The following is a 16,768-nucleotide window of genomic DNA, read 5'->3' on the forward strand; positions in this document are numbered from 1 at the left end:
TTGATGACTGCTTCAATTTCCTCCCTGGTTATTGGCCGTTCAGGTTTTCTATTTCTTCCTGTTCCAGTTTTGGTAGTTTGTGGTTTTCCAGAAATGCATCCATTTATTCTAGATTGCCTAATTTATTGGCATATAGCTGCTCATATGTTTTTAAAATCGTTTGTATTTCCTTGGTGTTGGTTGATCTCTCCTTTCTCATTCGTGATTTTATTAATTTGAGTCTTCTCTCTCTTCTTTTTAATAAGGTTGGCTAATGGTTTATCTATCTTATTAATTCTTTCAAAGGACCAACTCCTGGTTTTGTTGATCTGTTCCACAGTTCTTCTGGTCTCGATTTCGTTGAGTTCTGCTCGAATCTTTATTAACTCTCTTCTTCTGCTGGGTGTAGGATCTATTTGCTGTTTTTTTTTCTTTTTTCTCTAGCTCCTTTAGGTGTAAGGTTAGCTTTTGTATTTGAGTTCTTTCCAGTTTTTGGATGGCTGCTAGTATTGCGATGTATTTCCCCCTCAGGACTGCTTTTGCTGTATCCCAAAGGTTTTAAACGGTAGTATCTTCATTCTCATTAGAATCTTTATAATTTCTCCTTAATTTCCTGGTTGACCCTTTCATCTTTTAGCAGGATGGTCCTTAACCTCCACGTGTTTGAAGTCCTTCCAAACTTCTTGTGATTTAGTTCTAGTTTCAAGGCATTATGATCTGAGAATACACAAGGGACGATCCCAATCTTTTGAAATCGGTTCAGACCTGAATTGTGATGCAGGATGTGGTCTATTCTGGAGAAAGTTCCACGTGAACTTGAGAAGAATGTGTATTCATTTGCCTTTGGATGTAAAGTTCTGTAGATATCTGTGAAATCCATCTGGTCCAGTGTATCATTTAAAGCTCTCGTTTCTTTAGAAATGTTGTGCTTAGAAGACCTATCCAGTGTAGAAAGCGCTAGATTGAAGTCACCAAGTATAAGTGTATTATTATCTAAGTATGTCTTAACTTTGGTTATTAAGTGATTGATATATTTGGAAGCTCCCACATTCGGGGCATATATATTGAGGATTGTTAAGTCCTCTTGTTGGATAGATCCTTTAAGTATGATATAGTGTCCCTCTTCATCTCTCACTACAGTCTTCAGGGTAAATTTTAGTTTATCTGATATAAGGATGGCTGCTCCTGCTTTCTTTTGGGGACCATTTGAATGGTAAATGGTTCTCCAAACTTTAATTTTCAGGCTGTAGGTGTCCTTCTGTCTAAAATGAGTCTCTTGTAGAGAGCAAATAGATGGGTCCTGCTTTTTTATCCAGTCTGAAACCCTGCGCCTTTTGATGGGGTCATTAAGCCCGTTCACGTTCAGAGTTACTATTGAAAGATATGAGTTTAGTGTCATCATGATACCTATTTAGTCCCTGTTTTTGTGGATTGTTCCAGTGGACTTCTTCCTAAAGGGGAATTTTGAGAGTCCCCCTTAAAATTTCTTGCAGAGCTGGTTTGGAGGTCACATATTCTTTCAGTTCCTGCCTGTCTTGGAAGCTCTTTCTTTCTCCTTCCATTCTGAATGAGAACCTTGTTGGATAAAGTATTCTTGGCTGCATGTTTTTCTCATTTAGGACCCTGAATATATCCTGCCAGCCCTTTCTGGCCTGCCAGGTCTCTGTGGAGAGGTCTGCTGTTAATCTGATATTCATCCCCATATAAATTAGGGATTTCTTGTCTCTTGCTCTTTTAAGGACCTTCTCTTTATCTTTGGAATTTGCAATTTTCACTCTCAAGTGTCGAGGTGCTGAAGGGTTTTTATTGAATTTAAGGGGGGATCTATTTCCTGGATCTGAATGCCTGTTTTTCTGCCCAGATTAGGAATACATATTCTGGCCCTCTGGCCGTTTCAGCGCCCTCGGAAACCCCAATTAAATGTAGATTTTTCTTCCTCACACTGTCACTTATTTCCCTTAATGTATCCTCATGATCTTTTAATTGTTTGTCTCTTTTTTCCTCAGTTTCTCTCTTTGCCATCAACTTGTCTTCTATGTCACTCACTCATTCTTCCACCTCGTTAACCCTCGTCGTTAGGACCTCTAGTTTGGATTGCATCTCATTCAATTGATTTTTAAGTTCTGCCTGATTAGATCTAAATTCTGCAGTCATGAAGTCTCTTGAGTCCTTTGCTTTTTTCTAGAGTGACCAGTAGCTGTATAATAGTGCTTCTGAATTGGCTTTCTGGCATTGAATTGTAATCCAGATTTTGTAACTCCGTGGGAGAGTGGACTAGTTGTGATTCTTTCTTTGGAGGTGAGGTTTTCCTTCTAATCATTTTGCTCAGTGCAGAGTGGCCAAAAACAAGTTGTATTGGGAAAAGGAGAAAAAGAGGGAAGAGAAAGAAGAAAAGAAAAAGAAAAAAAGAAGATAGAAAAAGAAAAAAAAGAGAAGAAAAGAAAAAAAGAAAAAGGGGGGGAAACAGAAATCAAAAAACAAAAAACAAGGGGGAGTATCCTCTGATTCTGTATACTGTAAATCCCTCGACTTCCCCTGGAACTTTCCAGTGCTGCTTGGTTAATAATTTGTTTTTCCCCTGTCGGTCTAGCTGGTCCTCTGGGGGAGGGCCCTGCTGTGCTGATTTTCAGGTGTTAGCACTTGGGGGAGCTGCTCAGCCCCCTGCCTGGTGCAGGGCTCAGTGCGGGTTGTTTACCCCGCGAGGCCCCAGGAGGAACAACCGCAGTGGCGGGGCCAGCTCTGGAGCCCTGGAGTCAGCTCCTGCAGTAGCCCCAGAGCTCTCCGTCTGCAGGGCCTGGAGGCTCCGGGCCGGGCCGCTGATCTGCTCAGCTCGGGGCAGGAGCGTCCTCGCTGTCCTGGGCCCTCCCGGCCTCTGCCTGTCCCGGGGGAGGCCAGATCCTGGGCTGTGTCCCCGGCGCCCTGGGCTCCCGGCCTGTGCTGGTGGGTTCACGCTCCCGCCCCGCAGGCCCCTCTCCGCGAGCCGCCGCCCGAGCCCCTCCGAGCTGCTCCGGGTCAATGCGTGCGTGCGCTGCAGCCCTTTAGGGAGCTCGGCGCGCTCTCCCCAGGGCGCGGTGTCTGTTAGTGTCCCAGGGGGCCTGAGGGCACCCCCGCCCTCCTGGGGTCCTGCTCCAACTGCCTGTGAGCCCCTTTCCCCCGGGAAGGTCGGTGCAGCTCCTGCTCCTCCGGGACGGGGCTCTCCTGTCCTGGGGACACTCGCCCCGGCCTCAGCCCGGCTCCTCGCGGGGCCCCTCCCCCTCGGAGGCCTTTTGTTTCTTTATTTCTTTTTTCCCGTCTTCCTACCCTGGTAGAAGCGCAAACTCTTCTCACTGTAGCATTCCAGCTGGTCTCTCTTTAATTCTCAGGCCGAATTCATAGATTTTCAGGATGATTTGAAGATTATCTAGGTAATTTGGTGGGGACAGGTGACTTGGGGACCCTACTCTTCTGCCATCTTGCCTTTTCTCCTCTCTTAATATTAGAGATATTTGGATGGCTGCATTGAACTCATATCATCCTGCAAATAAATATCCTTTTTAAATTTATTTTTATTTTTTTAGAGATTTATTTGTTTTAGAGAGTTCAAATGAGAGAGAAAGAGAGAATCTCAGGCAGACTCCCTGCTGAACCCAGAGCCCAATACGGGGCTCCATCTTACCGCCTTGAAATCATAACCTGAGCTGAAACTTAACCCATTGGGCCACCCAGGCACCCCTAAATAGCTTTTTAATATGCAAACACAAGCACTAGATTTAAGCAAAAACCTTCACTCCATAAAGAAAATGTGCTATCCTCCCTTACTTATATTTCTGTGACTACTGAATGAATATACCAACAACTGGAGAAGATAACAGAGCTTTCTTTTCTGCTCTACTAAAGTTCACCATGTATTTTTTTATACTAAGCCTTGTGTAGACTTTAACTTTTGTTCAATATGTTTTAGTATCTCAAAATCTCCAGAAAAGTTGAAATTCGATGCATTTTCTTTTAAAAGGATAAAAGGTTTTAAAATCCACTTTTATGGTTCTCCTTGGTGACTGAAGATATTAAACTAAATTAATGATAAATTGAAAGGACAACTAAACCAAGCAGATGTAGGTGAAGAAATTTTTCCATTAGAGTAACATTACTGAAAATGCAGATTATAGTAAGAGATGTATTTGGCTAAATTTTAGGGAGCCACTTTATGAAGTAAACTCAAAAAAAGCATTTCATTAAAAAAAGGCATTTCAAAGCACTTTTCCTAGTGCTGATATTTAAGAAAGACAGAGAAGGGAAAATATTAAGGCCTGGGATTAATGAGATTTATAATCTAGTAGGAGAAGGAAAATAAACCCACATGGATATGTGTGTGAAAAGGACAACCATACAGTATATTACTGAAATAAATTAAAACCCTAACATCAGGAAGAGTGCTCACTTTGGCAGCACAGATGCTAAAGTCAGGAAGAAAGTTTTTTCTTTCTGTCTCAGCCACCTCTACTCTCCACTTACAGATACAGCTTACCTGACAAACATCCTAAAGCTTAATTGGTACCATTTCCTTCCTGGCATCTTGAGCAGAGCAAAATATATTCTCCACTATCCTAGCAACTTCTAGTCAAGATTCTCATCTAATATGATTCTTATATAAATATTCAGTGCCCTTAGAATTTAAAATAATGACTGTGATTTGGCAGATCAGTAATGTTATTTTCTAGACATATTTTGCCCACAGTATTTTTTCCACACAGTCCTCCATGCCATCAGATATGATGCCAACCTCAGAAGCAAAAGTTACTTTCACTTCATTCCGGACATAACTTCTCATCTTTTCTAAGTAGCATCCTTTAGTTTTGTGAATATCTTTATTCCATTTTAGAGACCCATCTTCTTCCCATTATGGTTGATAGTATTCATAATTAATTGAAGGTGAATGTATGTTACAAACAGAAATTTCTTTTTTTTTATGATAGTCACACAGAGAGAAAGAGAGGCACAGGCAGAGGGAGAAGCAGGCTCCATGCACCGGGAGCCCGACGTGGGACTCGATCCCCAGTCTCCAGGATCGCAACCTGGGCCAAAGGCAGGCGCCAAACCGCTGCGCCACCCAGGGATCTCCACAAACAGAAAATTCTTTAGAACTCTGGAGAGGCAATCATTCATCATATAGGTAAAAATAATGGCATTGCTTCTGCCTTCCTGGAGCTTATGGGCTGGGAAAGACATAGAAGGTCTTTACTTCTCAGAGATACTGTTTCTCTTTAGTTCATGTCAATAAATGTCCCTGAATCATTTCAATGAATTTTCCTCTTTCTTTTCTCAATTCTGTCCACAGATACCAGATTAATTTTTAATGCCCCTCTCTTATCTTATGACTCATTTGCATAAGAACCTAAATGATTCCTGTATGCCCCCCAAATCCCCCCACCCCTGCCAGTATTAAACTCCTTAGTGTAGTATATAGGCTGTCTGCAATTTAATTCAACTGATCCTTCCAATCCTCTATCATAATGTAAGAACTTACATTTAACACTGCATTAGGGACATGTACTTTGATGACTTTTTGCATGTATTTTCTGATTTGTAGCTGACAATAATTATATGAGATATGTAGTATGTATGCTGATTTTTTTCAGATGAAGAAACTAAAATATAAAAAGTTTGCACCATCACCTATTTCCACACAGATAATGAATGCTGGCTCTGGGATTAAACTTAGTGTTATTTGATCTCACTTGTTCACTACAGTAAGTTAAATAATGGCCCCCAAAGATATCAGGTCCTAAACCCTGGAACCTGTAAAACCTGATATCTTATTTAGCAAAGCCTATGCAGACACATCTGCATAATTAAAGTAACAATCTGGAGGTGGAGCAATTACCTGAATTAAATGGATGAACTCTTAATGCAATCACAAGTGTCACTACAAAAGTGAGGCAGATAGAGACTTGACACAGACACTAGAGGAGGCAGCAATGTGACCATGGAGGCAGAAGATGGGAGTGATGTGACTACAAACCAAGAAATGACAGCAGCTACCAGAGCCTTCAGAGGGGAGTACCCTCTCAATACCTTGCTTTTGGCTCAGTGATATTTATTTCAGACTTTTGGCCTCTGGAACTTGGAAAAATTGTTTTCTATTGTTTAAAGCCTCCAAGTTTGTGATCATTTGTTACAGCAGCCACGGGAAATTAATGCAAGAACAGAAACTCTGTTCTACACTGCCACCTATAGGCAAATTCTCTGGTTCCCAAATCAGAATCCTCTCAGTAGGAATTAGATGGCCACAGATCTGGATACAGGGACATTACTTCCAAGCCTGCAGTAATAAATACTTGAGTAGAAAAGTCAGATAACCCAAACCTGAAGGAAATGAGGTACCCAGAGTCCAGGGATACTCTTCAAAAAAAAAAAAATTGCATCAAATTAGAATTAGAGAAGCATCACAGAAGACATAGGCCAAGAGCAACCCTAAATAATGATGTTAGCTTCCTTTACTTGTTATACTGAAAGAAAAGTTGATTCTTGAACTTGTCAGTCCTAATCCTGCAAGATAGAGAGAGCTACTTGTTTCTTTTTTTTTAATTTTTTATTAATTTATGATAGTCACAGAGAGAGAGCGAGAGAGAGAGGCAGAGAGAGAAGCAGGCTCCATGCACCGGGAGCCCGACGTGGGATTCGATCCCGGGTCTCCAGGATCGCACCCTGGGCCAAAGGCAGGCGCCAAACCACTGCGCCACCCAGGGATCCCGAGCTACTTGTTTCTAAAGGGAGAGATTCCCATGTAAGAACAAACTAGTAAGGTAGGTTTAATGAATGTAGTCACATGTACTCATTGTTGGGTGAACAGCTGCAAGTAGGTGTATGGTTTAATGACGTGGCAACATAAAAACAGATCTCTGGGTATATGTAAAGCTTTGGGCTTTGACTGATTCTACTCAACATGTACATCATTAAGTGCTAGCAACAGAAAGACACCAGGATCAAGATGCAGATTTCGTCACCTAGGGCTACACATCATTCAGTGACAAATTATAATAAATTAAACCAGATTGAATTTATAGGCACAGCTTGGAGATATTGTGTCTTCAATTCCAGACCACCAAAATGAAGCAAGTATCTCATGAAAGTGAATCAACTGAATTTTTTTTGGTTTTGCACTGCATATAAAGGTTATGTGTATACAATATTGAAGTCTATTAAAAGTGTGCAATAGCATTATGTCCAAAAAACACAATGTATATACCTTAAATTTAAAAATACTTTATTACTGAGATGCACGGGTGGTCCAGTGGTTGAGCATCTGCCTTCAGCTCAGGGCATGATCTTGGAGTCCCAGGATGGAGTCCCACATGGGGTTCCCCACAGGGAATCTGCTTCTCCCTATGCCTAGGTCTATGCCTCGTTCTCTTTCTGCATCTCTCATGAATAAATAATTAAAAAATAAAAATACCTTTATTACTAACAAATGCTAACCATCATGTGAACTTTCAGTTGGTTGCAATCACTGATCATAGATCCACGTAACAAATTAAATAATAATGAGTAAGTTTGAACTGCAAGAAGGACACAGAGACATGAAGTGAGAAATGCTGTTGAAATAAAAATAACACCAAAAGACTTGCTCAATGCACGTTTGCCACAAACTTCAATTTGTAAAAAAAAAAAAAAAAAAAAAAAGATTTGTGTGAAGCACGATAAAATAAGGTATGTCTATATAAAAAAGTGTTAAAGTGATTAGTTATTAAAGAAAAAAGGGTTTTTTTTCTCATAACATTTATCAAAATAAATTCTCAGATGAATTAAAGGCATAATTGTGAAACAATGAAACTACTGACATATAGTTGATAATATAGGTGAATTTTATATGAACATGGATAGAGAAAGCCTTTTTAAGCATAAAAGTCATAATGATATCACCAAGATGGCAAGAAAAATGATCTTCTCCAGTTCCCTCAGAGAAAAACCAACTAGGAGTATCTATAGTCAAGGCATCTTTGTGAAAGTCCTAGAACCAAGGATGAGGCTGGAGTATCTACTTGGCTCAGAAAAAAATAAAATAAAATAATGCATTTGAAGGGTAAAAGGAGCAGTTTTACTTTGACCTAATCACCCTTTCCCAAAACCAGTGCAGTACAGCAGAAAGATATACTCCCAGAAACCTCTGATTTCTCCAGTGTGAAAAAGCCCAAGGGAGGGTATCCAGCTTCTCCACTGTTATGAGTGCTTCTAAGGATGCCTACACTTCAGTCTCATCTCACAGGGACCACTGGAGAAATAAATAGCATAAGACTTTCAAGCATCAGAGATGGAGAGGGAGAAAGGGGCTCATAGCAATTAAGGCAGGGATCATGGTAAGCTGTGGTTTGGGGAGTGTAAGTACCTGAACAGAGCTCTTAGCTAAGAGCCAGAGTGAGAGCCATTTGGAGAACCAAAGTGATGGTGCTCACTTCAGCAGCACATATACTAAAATCGGAATGATACAGAGAAGATTAGCATGGCCCTTGCACAAGGATAACATGCAGCATTCCATATTTTTTCAACTTCTGGTCTTTGGCCTTGTCAGAATCATCCAGGGTGAAATTTACTTAGGTCATGGTTGATATTCTTGACTCAGCCCGCTCACATACAGCCACTCTGCACTTAGCAAAATGACTAGAAGGAAGAATTCAACACAAAAGAAAGAATCAGAAACAGTACTCTCTGCCACAGAGTTACAGAATTTAGATTACAATTCAGTATCAGAAAGTCAATTCAGAAGCACAATTATAAAGCTACTAGTAGCTCTGGAAAAAAAGCATAAAGGATTCAAGAGACTTCATAACTGCAGAAATTAGATCTAATCAGGATGATATTAAAAATCAATTAAATGAGATGCAATCCAAACTGGAGGTCCTAATGATGAGGGTTAATGAGGTAGAAGAAAGAGTGAGAGATATACAACACAAGTTCATGGCAAGGAGGAAGCTGAGGAAAAAAGAGAAAAACAATTAAAAGACCATGAGGAAAGGTTAAGGGAAATAAATGATAGCCTGAGAAGGAAAAATCTACATATTGAACAAATCATAGCTGAGAACTTCCCTAATTTGGAGAGGGAAACAGGCATTCAGATCCAGGAGATAGAGATATCCTCTATCAATAAAATAAAATAAAATAAAATAAAATCAATAAAAACCGTTCAACACCTCAACATTTAAGAGTGAAACTTGCAAATTTCAAAGATAAAGAGAAAATCCTTAACGTGGTAAGAGACAAGAGATCCATAACTTATATAGGGAAAAATATCAGATTAACAGCAGACCTCTCCACAAAGACCTGGCAGACCAGAAAGAGCTGGCAGGATATATTCAGGTCTTAAATGAGAAGAACATACAGCCGAGAATACTCTATCCAGCAAGGCTCTCATTCATAATAGAAGGAGAGATAAAGAGCTTCCAAGAGATGCAGAAACTGGAAGAATATGTGACCACTAAACTAGCTCTGCAATAAATGTTAAGAGGGACCCTGTAAAATAAATAGGAAGCCCAAAGAACCTACCCACAAAAACAAGGACTGAATAGGTATTATGGTGACACTAAGTTCATATCTATCAATAGTTACTCTGAACATGAATGGGCTAAATGATCCCACCAAAAGACACAGGGTTTCAGGCTGGATAAAAAAGCAAGACCCATCCATTTGCTGTCTACAAGAGACTCATTTGAGACCTAAGGACACCTCCAACCTGAAAATGAAAGGGTGGAGAACCATTAACGTTCAAATGGTCCTCAAAAGAAAGCTGAGGTGGCAATCCTCCTATCAGATAAAGGTTATCCCAAAGACTGTAGTAAGAGACGAAGAGGGACACTATGTCATACTCAAAGGGTCTATCCAACAAGAAGACTTAACAATCATGAATATTTATGCCCCTAATGTGGGAGCTGCCAAGTATATCAAACAATTAATAACCAAAGTAAAGACATATTAAATTATAATACACTAATAGTAGGAAACTTCAACCTAGCACTTGCGGCAAATGACAGATCTTCTAAGCACAACATCACCAAAGAAACAAGAGCTTTAAATGATACACTGGATCATATGGATTTCACAGATATCTACAGAACTTTAGGTCCAAACACAACTGAACACACATTCTTCTCAAGTGCACATGGGACTTTCTCTGGAATAGACCATATTGGCTTACAAACCAGGCAATACCAAAAGATTGGGATTGTTCCCTGCATATTTTCAGACCACCATGCTTTGAAACTTAAACTCAATCACAAGAAGGAATCTGGAAGAAACTCAAACACATGGAGGTTAAAGTGCAGCCTGCTAAAAGATGAAAGAGTCAACCAGGAAATTAGAGAAGAATTAAATAAGATTCATGGAAACTAATGAGAATGAAGATACAACCATTCAAAATCTTTGGGATACAGCAAAAGCAGTCCTGAGAGGGAAATACATCACAATATAAGCATCCCTCAAAAAATTGGAAAAAACAAATACACAAGCTAACCTTGCACCTAAAGGAACTGCAGAAAGGACAGCAAATAAACCTATACCAAGTAGAAGAAGAGAGTTAATAAAGATTCGAGCAGAACTCAATGAAGTAGAGACCAGAAGAACTGTAGAACAGATCAACAAAACCAGGAGTTGGTTCTTTGAAAGAATTTGTAAGAGAGATAAACCATTATTCAGTCTATTGAAAAGAAAGGAGAAAGGACTCAAATTATAATATTATGAATGAAAGGTGAGAAATCACAACCAATACCAATGAAATACAAAATTTAAAATAAAAAAAACCATGTAATTTTATATATATATAATAATAAAAATATTATTATAATATTTTAATAAAGCAATTTATTTATACACCAATAAATTAGTCAATCTAGAAGAAACAGACACATTTCTGGAAAACCACAAACGACCAAAACTGGAACAGGAAGAAACAGAAAACCTGAACAGGCCAATAACCAGGGAGGAAATTGAAGCAGTCATCAAAAACCTCCCAAGACACAAAAGTCCAGAGCCAGATGGCTTCCCAGGGGAATTCTATTAAATATTTAAAGAAAAAACAAAACCTATTCTACTAAAGCTGTTCTGAAAGATAGAAAGGGACGGAATACTTCCAGACTCATTTTATGAAGGCAGCATCACCTTAATTCCAAAACCAAAGACCCCACCAAAAAGGAGAATATAGACCAATATCCCTGATTAACACAGTTGCAAAAATTCTCAAAAATATACTAGCCAATAGGATCCAACAGTACATTAAGAAGATTATTCACCGTGACTAAGCAGGATTTATCCCTGGAATGCAAGGCTGGTTCAACACTCTTAAAACAATCAACGTGATAGATCATATCAACAAGAGAAAAAACAAGAACCATATGATACTCTCAATAGATGCAGAGAAAACATTTTTTAAAAGATTTTATTTCTTCATGAGACACACACACATACACAGAGAGAGAGAGAGAGAGAGAGACAGAGACACAGGCAGAGGGAGAAGCAGGCTCCACGTAGGGAGCCCAAGGTGGATTCGATCCTGGGACTCCAGGATCAGGCCCTGGGCTGTAGGCGGTGCTAAACCACTGAGCCACCCGGGGGGCCCCAGAGAAAGCATTTGACAAAATACAGCATCCATTCCTGAACAAAACTCTTCAGAGTGTAGGGAAGGAGGGAATATTCCTCACCACCTTAAAAGTCATCTATGAAAAGCACACAGCAAATATCATTCTCAATGGTTGGAAATACTGAGAGCCTTTCCCCTAAGATCAGGAACACGACAAGGATGTCCACTCTCACCACTGCTATTCAACATAGTACTGGAAGTCCTAGCCTCAGCAATCAGACAACAAAAAGAAATAAAAGGCATTGAAATTGCAAAGAAGTAGTCAAACTCTCCCTCTTCACAGATGACATGGTAAGGTACCTATAAAACCCAAAGACTCTACCCCAAGATTGCTAGAACTCATACAGCATTTCGGCAATGTGGCAGGATACAAAATCAATGCTCAGAAGTCAGTGGCATTTCTATACAGTAATAATGAGACTGAAGAAAGAGAAATTAATCAATACCAAAATCCCATTCAGGTTTATTGCACCCAAGCATAAGATACCTAGGAATAAACTTAACCAAAGTGATAAAGGATGTATACCCTAAAAACTACAGAATGCTTCTGAAAGAAATTGAGGAAGACACAAAGAGATGGAAAATATTCCATGCTCATGGATTGGAAGAATTAATACTGTGAAAATTTCTCTGCTACCCAGGGCTATTTACACATTTAATGCAATCCCTATCAAAATACCATAGACTTTCTTCAGAGAGTTGGAACAAATCATCTTCAGATTTGTGTGGAATCAAAAAAAGACCCTGAATAGCCAGGGGAATTTTGAAAAAGAAAACCAGAGCAGGGGGCATCACAATGTTGGATTTCAAGTTGTACTACAAAGCTGTGATGATCAAGACAGTGTGGTACTGGCACAAAAACAGACACGTAGATCAGTGGAACAGAATACAGAACCCAGAAACGGGCCCTCAACTCTATGGTCAACTAATATTCAACAAAGCAGAAAAGACTATCTCCTGGAAAAAGGACAGTCTCTTCAATAAATGGTGCTGGGAAAATTGGACAGCCATGTGCAGAGGAATGAAACTAGACCATTCTCTTACACCATACACAAAGATAAACTCAAAATGGATGAAAGATCTAAATATGAGACAAGAATCTATCCAAATCCTAGAGGAGAACACAGGCAACACCCTTTTTGAACTTGGCCACAGAAACTTCTTGCAAGATACATCTGTGAAAGCAAGGGAAACAAAAGCAAAAATGAATTCTTGGGCCTTCATCAAGATAAAAAGCTTCTGCGCAGCAAAAGAAACAGTCAACAAAACTAAAAGACAACCTACAGAATGGGAGAAGATATTTGCAAATGACATATCAGATAAAGGGCTAGTATCCAAGATCTAAAAAGAACTTAGTAAACTCAACAGCAAAGAAACAAACAATCCAATCATGAAATGGGCAAAAGACATGAACAGAAATCTCACAGAGGAAGACATAGACAAGCACATGAGAAAATGCTCTGCATCACTTGCCATCAGGGAAGTACAAATCAAAACCACAATGAGATACCACCTCCCACCAGTGAGAATGGGGCAAATTAACAAGGCAGGAAACAACAAATGTTGGAGAGGATGCGGAGAAAAGGGAACCCTCTTGCACTGTTGGTGGGAATGTGAACTGGTGGAACCACCCGGGAAAACTGTGTGGAGGTTCCTCAAACAGTTCAAAATAGAGCTGCCTTATGACTCAGCAATTGCACTGCTTGGGGTTTTACCCCAAAGATACAGATGCAGTGAAAGACCGAGACACCTGCACCCCAATGTTTATAGCAGCAATGTCCACAGTAGCCAAACTGTAGAAAGAGCTTCAGTGCCCATTAAAAGATTAATGGATAAAGAAGATGTGATCTATATACACAATGGAATATTACTCAGCCATTTAAATGACAAATACCCTCCATTTGTTTCAATGTGGATGGAACTGGAGGGTATTATGCTGAGTGATGTAAGTCAATCGGAGAAGGACAAACATTATATGGTTTCATTCATATGGGGAATATAAAAAATAGTGAAAAGGATTAAAGCAGAAAGGAGAGAAAATGCGTTGGAAATATCAGAGAGGGAGACATAACATGAGAGACTCCTAATTCTGGGAAACAAGGGGTAGTGGAAGGGGAGGTGGGTGAGGAAATGCGGTGACTAGGTGATGGGCACTGAGGATGGCATTTGATGGGAAGAGCACTTGGTGTTATACTATATGTTGGCAAATCAAACTCTAATAAATAAAAAATATACAAAAAAATGAGAAGCGAAGAAAAAAAAAGTGATGACGCCCCAACCCAACTGGCTGGGTTTGGTTCTGTGTGTCCACCTAAAGGTCTCTATAAGGAATGCCTGGGTGGCTCAGTGGTTTAGCACCTGCCTTCGGCCCAGGGCATGATCCTGGAGTCCTGGGATCAAGTTCCGCATCAGGCTCCCGGCATGGAGCCTGCTTCTCCCTCTGCCTGTGTCTCTGCCTCTCTCTGTGTGTCTTTAATGAATAAATAAATAAAATCTTTAAAAAACAAAAACAAACAAACAAAAAAACAAAGGTCTCTATAGACAGAGCCATCTTACAGCCTGCTCACACAGGGAAGGAAGTCAGCAAACCCACCCAGTGTGGTACACTGCCTCACCTAGGAGCCTAATCAATGATCTATGAGAGGTCACACAGCCCAGGCTATGACCTCACCTAGACAAAGAGCCAACCCAGTAGATCTGTTCAATTGTTGAGCAGAGACTACAGCCCTTCTTATTCAGGACACCTCAATAGTGACCATGGACATCCTTGGAGCTCAACATACAGGACACAGAGCATAGCCAATGGCCCTGTCCAGCACTAGAACCCAGCCCACAGCCTTGCCTGATTGCTGAGCACAGCCTGAGGTCCCCCCTAATCCCAAAGAGACTTTACCTGAATGCCGAGTCATGCCAGAGGCACATCTGGATTGGGGGCACAGCCTGTACTCTCACCCTACCAGGGCCAATTGCAGACCCAGCCTGCAGCCCCACTCATAAGCAAAGTAAAAACTAGTAGCACCACTCTGCCTGTGACTCCAGCCCACCAGAGGTGAATGCTGATCCAGCTAATGGCTCCACCTGACCATGAAGCCAATACAAAGCCACTCAACCAGGGAGCCAGCCAGCAAGCAGCCCAATCTGAATGCCAAGCTGAGTCAGCAGGCTCACCTAACCAAAGAGCTCAGCCAGGAGTACTCCTATCTCAGAGAAGAGACAGAAGCCTCACCAAATTAGAGACCCTAACAGTAAGCCCCTCCTGCCCTCAGTTACTTCCATCTGACCCATCCAAGCCCCACAGTGAACTATTATTGGTTTAAAAGAGAATGCTGAAACTATAAGATAGGGTACATAAGCCTCATGGCACTAACAAAGAAAAACCCTGTAGTAGATGAGCAAAGTATTGAGATAGAAGAATCAAAGCACACCACCACAAAGGGTCATCAAATCAGAAAAATAAGACAGCAAGGGACAAAGAAGAGAATATAGGAATTACAAAACAGTCAGAAAAAAACAATTAACAAAAGTTAAAAAAGAAAAGAATACAATTAACAAAATGGCCATAGGAAGGCCCTACCTATCAATAATTACTTTAACATTGGTGGATGAAATTCTCCAATCCAAAAACCTAGAGAGGCTGGGATGGTTAAAAAAAAAAAACAGGAAACTAGATCCAACAATATGCTGTCTACAAGAGATTCACTATAGTTTTAAAGACACACATAGATTGAAAGTGAAGGGAATAGAAAACATTCCATACAAATGGTAACCAAAAGAAAGGAGGAATGGCTATACTTCTATCAGAAATAGAGTAAGTTTCAAATAGTCACAAGAGACAAGGAATGTCACTGTATAATGATAAAAGGATTAGTTCACAAACAAGCCATAATAATTGCAAATATGTATGCATCCAACATCAGAACATCCAAATATATAAAGCAAATAATAACAGAGCTGCATGGAGAAATAAACAACAATACAATAAGAAGGGTTTTAATATTCCATACCCAATAATTGATGGATTACTCAGACAGAAAATCAATAAGGAAAGAACACTACAGTGTTATCTGACTGTATATACACATGATTGCATATAACATATGACTATATGATCATATATTGTTATTCAACACTAGATAGTGATATGTGAAAAACACTATAGATCAAATAGATGTAGCAGACATATATAGAACATTCCACCCAACAGCAGCAGAATACACATCCTTCTCAAGTGCAGACAGAACATGTTCCAGGACAGATCATATGTTTAGACACAAAAAAGTCTTAACAAATTCAAGAAAATTAAAATTATATCACATGTCTTTTCTGACCACTATATAGATACAAATAAGAAGAGGAAAGTTGGGAAATTCACAAACATAGAAATCAAAACACACTACTGAACAAACTATGGATCAAAGGAGAAATTAAAAAATCTTGATATAAATGAAAATGGAAATATAACATGCCAAAATTTATGGAATGCATTAAAAGCTGTTCTAAGAGGAAAGTTCACAATCATAAACACCTACATTAAACAAAGAAATATCTCACATAAACAATCAAACTTTACAACTCAAGGAGCTTGAACTAAGGTCAATGGTAACAGAAGAAAAAATAATTAGGATTAGAATAGAAAAAAATGAAACACAGAAGAATAAAACAAAAGACTAACAAAACTAAAAAAAATTTAAAAGAATTAGTTTTTTTTTAAAAAACTACACAAAATTGACAAGCCTTTCACTAGGCTAACCAAGAAAAAGAGAAAAGACTCAAATGAATAAAATTATCAATAAAAGATGGATATTACAATTGAAACATCATTCCAAAATATCAGAAGAGGGCAGCCTGGGTGGCTTAGCAGTTTAGCACCTGCCTTTGGCCCAGGGCCTGATCCTGGAGACCAGGGATCGAGTCCCACATCAGGTTCCCTGCATGGAGCCTGCTTCTCCCTCTGCCTGTGTCTCTGCCTCTCCCTCTCTCTCTGGCTCTCATGAATGAATAAATAAAATCTTTTATATCAGAAGAGACTACGATAAGCAATTATATACCAATGAATTGGATAATCTAGAAGAAATTGTACATTTCTAGAAACATACAACCTAACAAGACTGAAGCAAGAAAAAAAAACAATATCTGAGCAGAATAAATATGAGAAAAGCCATTGAATCAGTAATCAAAAACCTCCCA

At 39.6% G+C, this 16,768-nt stretch overlaps 1 long non-coding RNA gene and 1 pseudogene across 4 annotated transcripts in view; both read left to right on the top strand.

The window, feature by feature from the left end:
- LOC140629441 (uncharacterized) overlaps positions 1 to 16,768 on the top strand; it is a 65,723-nt gene that overhangs the window by 13,429 nt on the left and 35,526 nt on the right. For 2 of the 4 annotated variants that reach the window (XR_012027274.1, XR_012027276.1), the window contains exon 4: positions 4,932 to 5,256. This is a non-coding gene — a long non-coding RNA (uncharacterized lncRNA). Of the gene's footprint in view, positions 1 to 4,931; positions 5,257 to 6,564; positions 8,643 to 16,768 lie in introns of those variants that run through there. The other 2 variants (XR_012027277.1, XR_012027278.1) reach the window with 2 other exon arrangements.
- LOC140629447 (U6 spliceosomal RNA) lies at positions 8,401 to 8,497 on the top strand (annotated as a pseudogene).

Source organism: Canis lupus (assembly GCF_048164855.1).
Source record: "Canis lupus baileyi chromosome 5 unlocalized genomic scaffold, mCanLup2.hap1 SUPER_5_unloc_5, whole genome shotgun sequence".
NCBI lineage: Eukaryota > Metazoa > Chordata > Mammalia > Carnivora > Canidae > Canis > Canis lupus.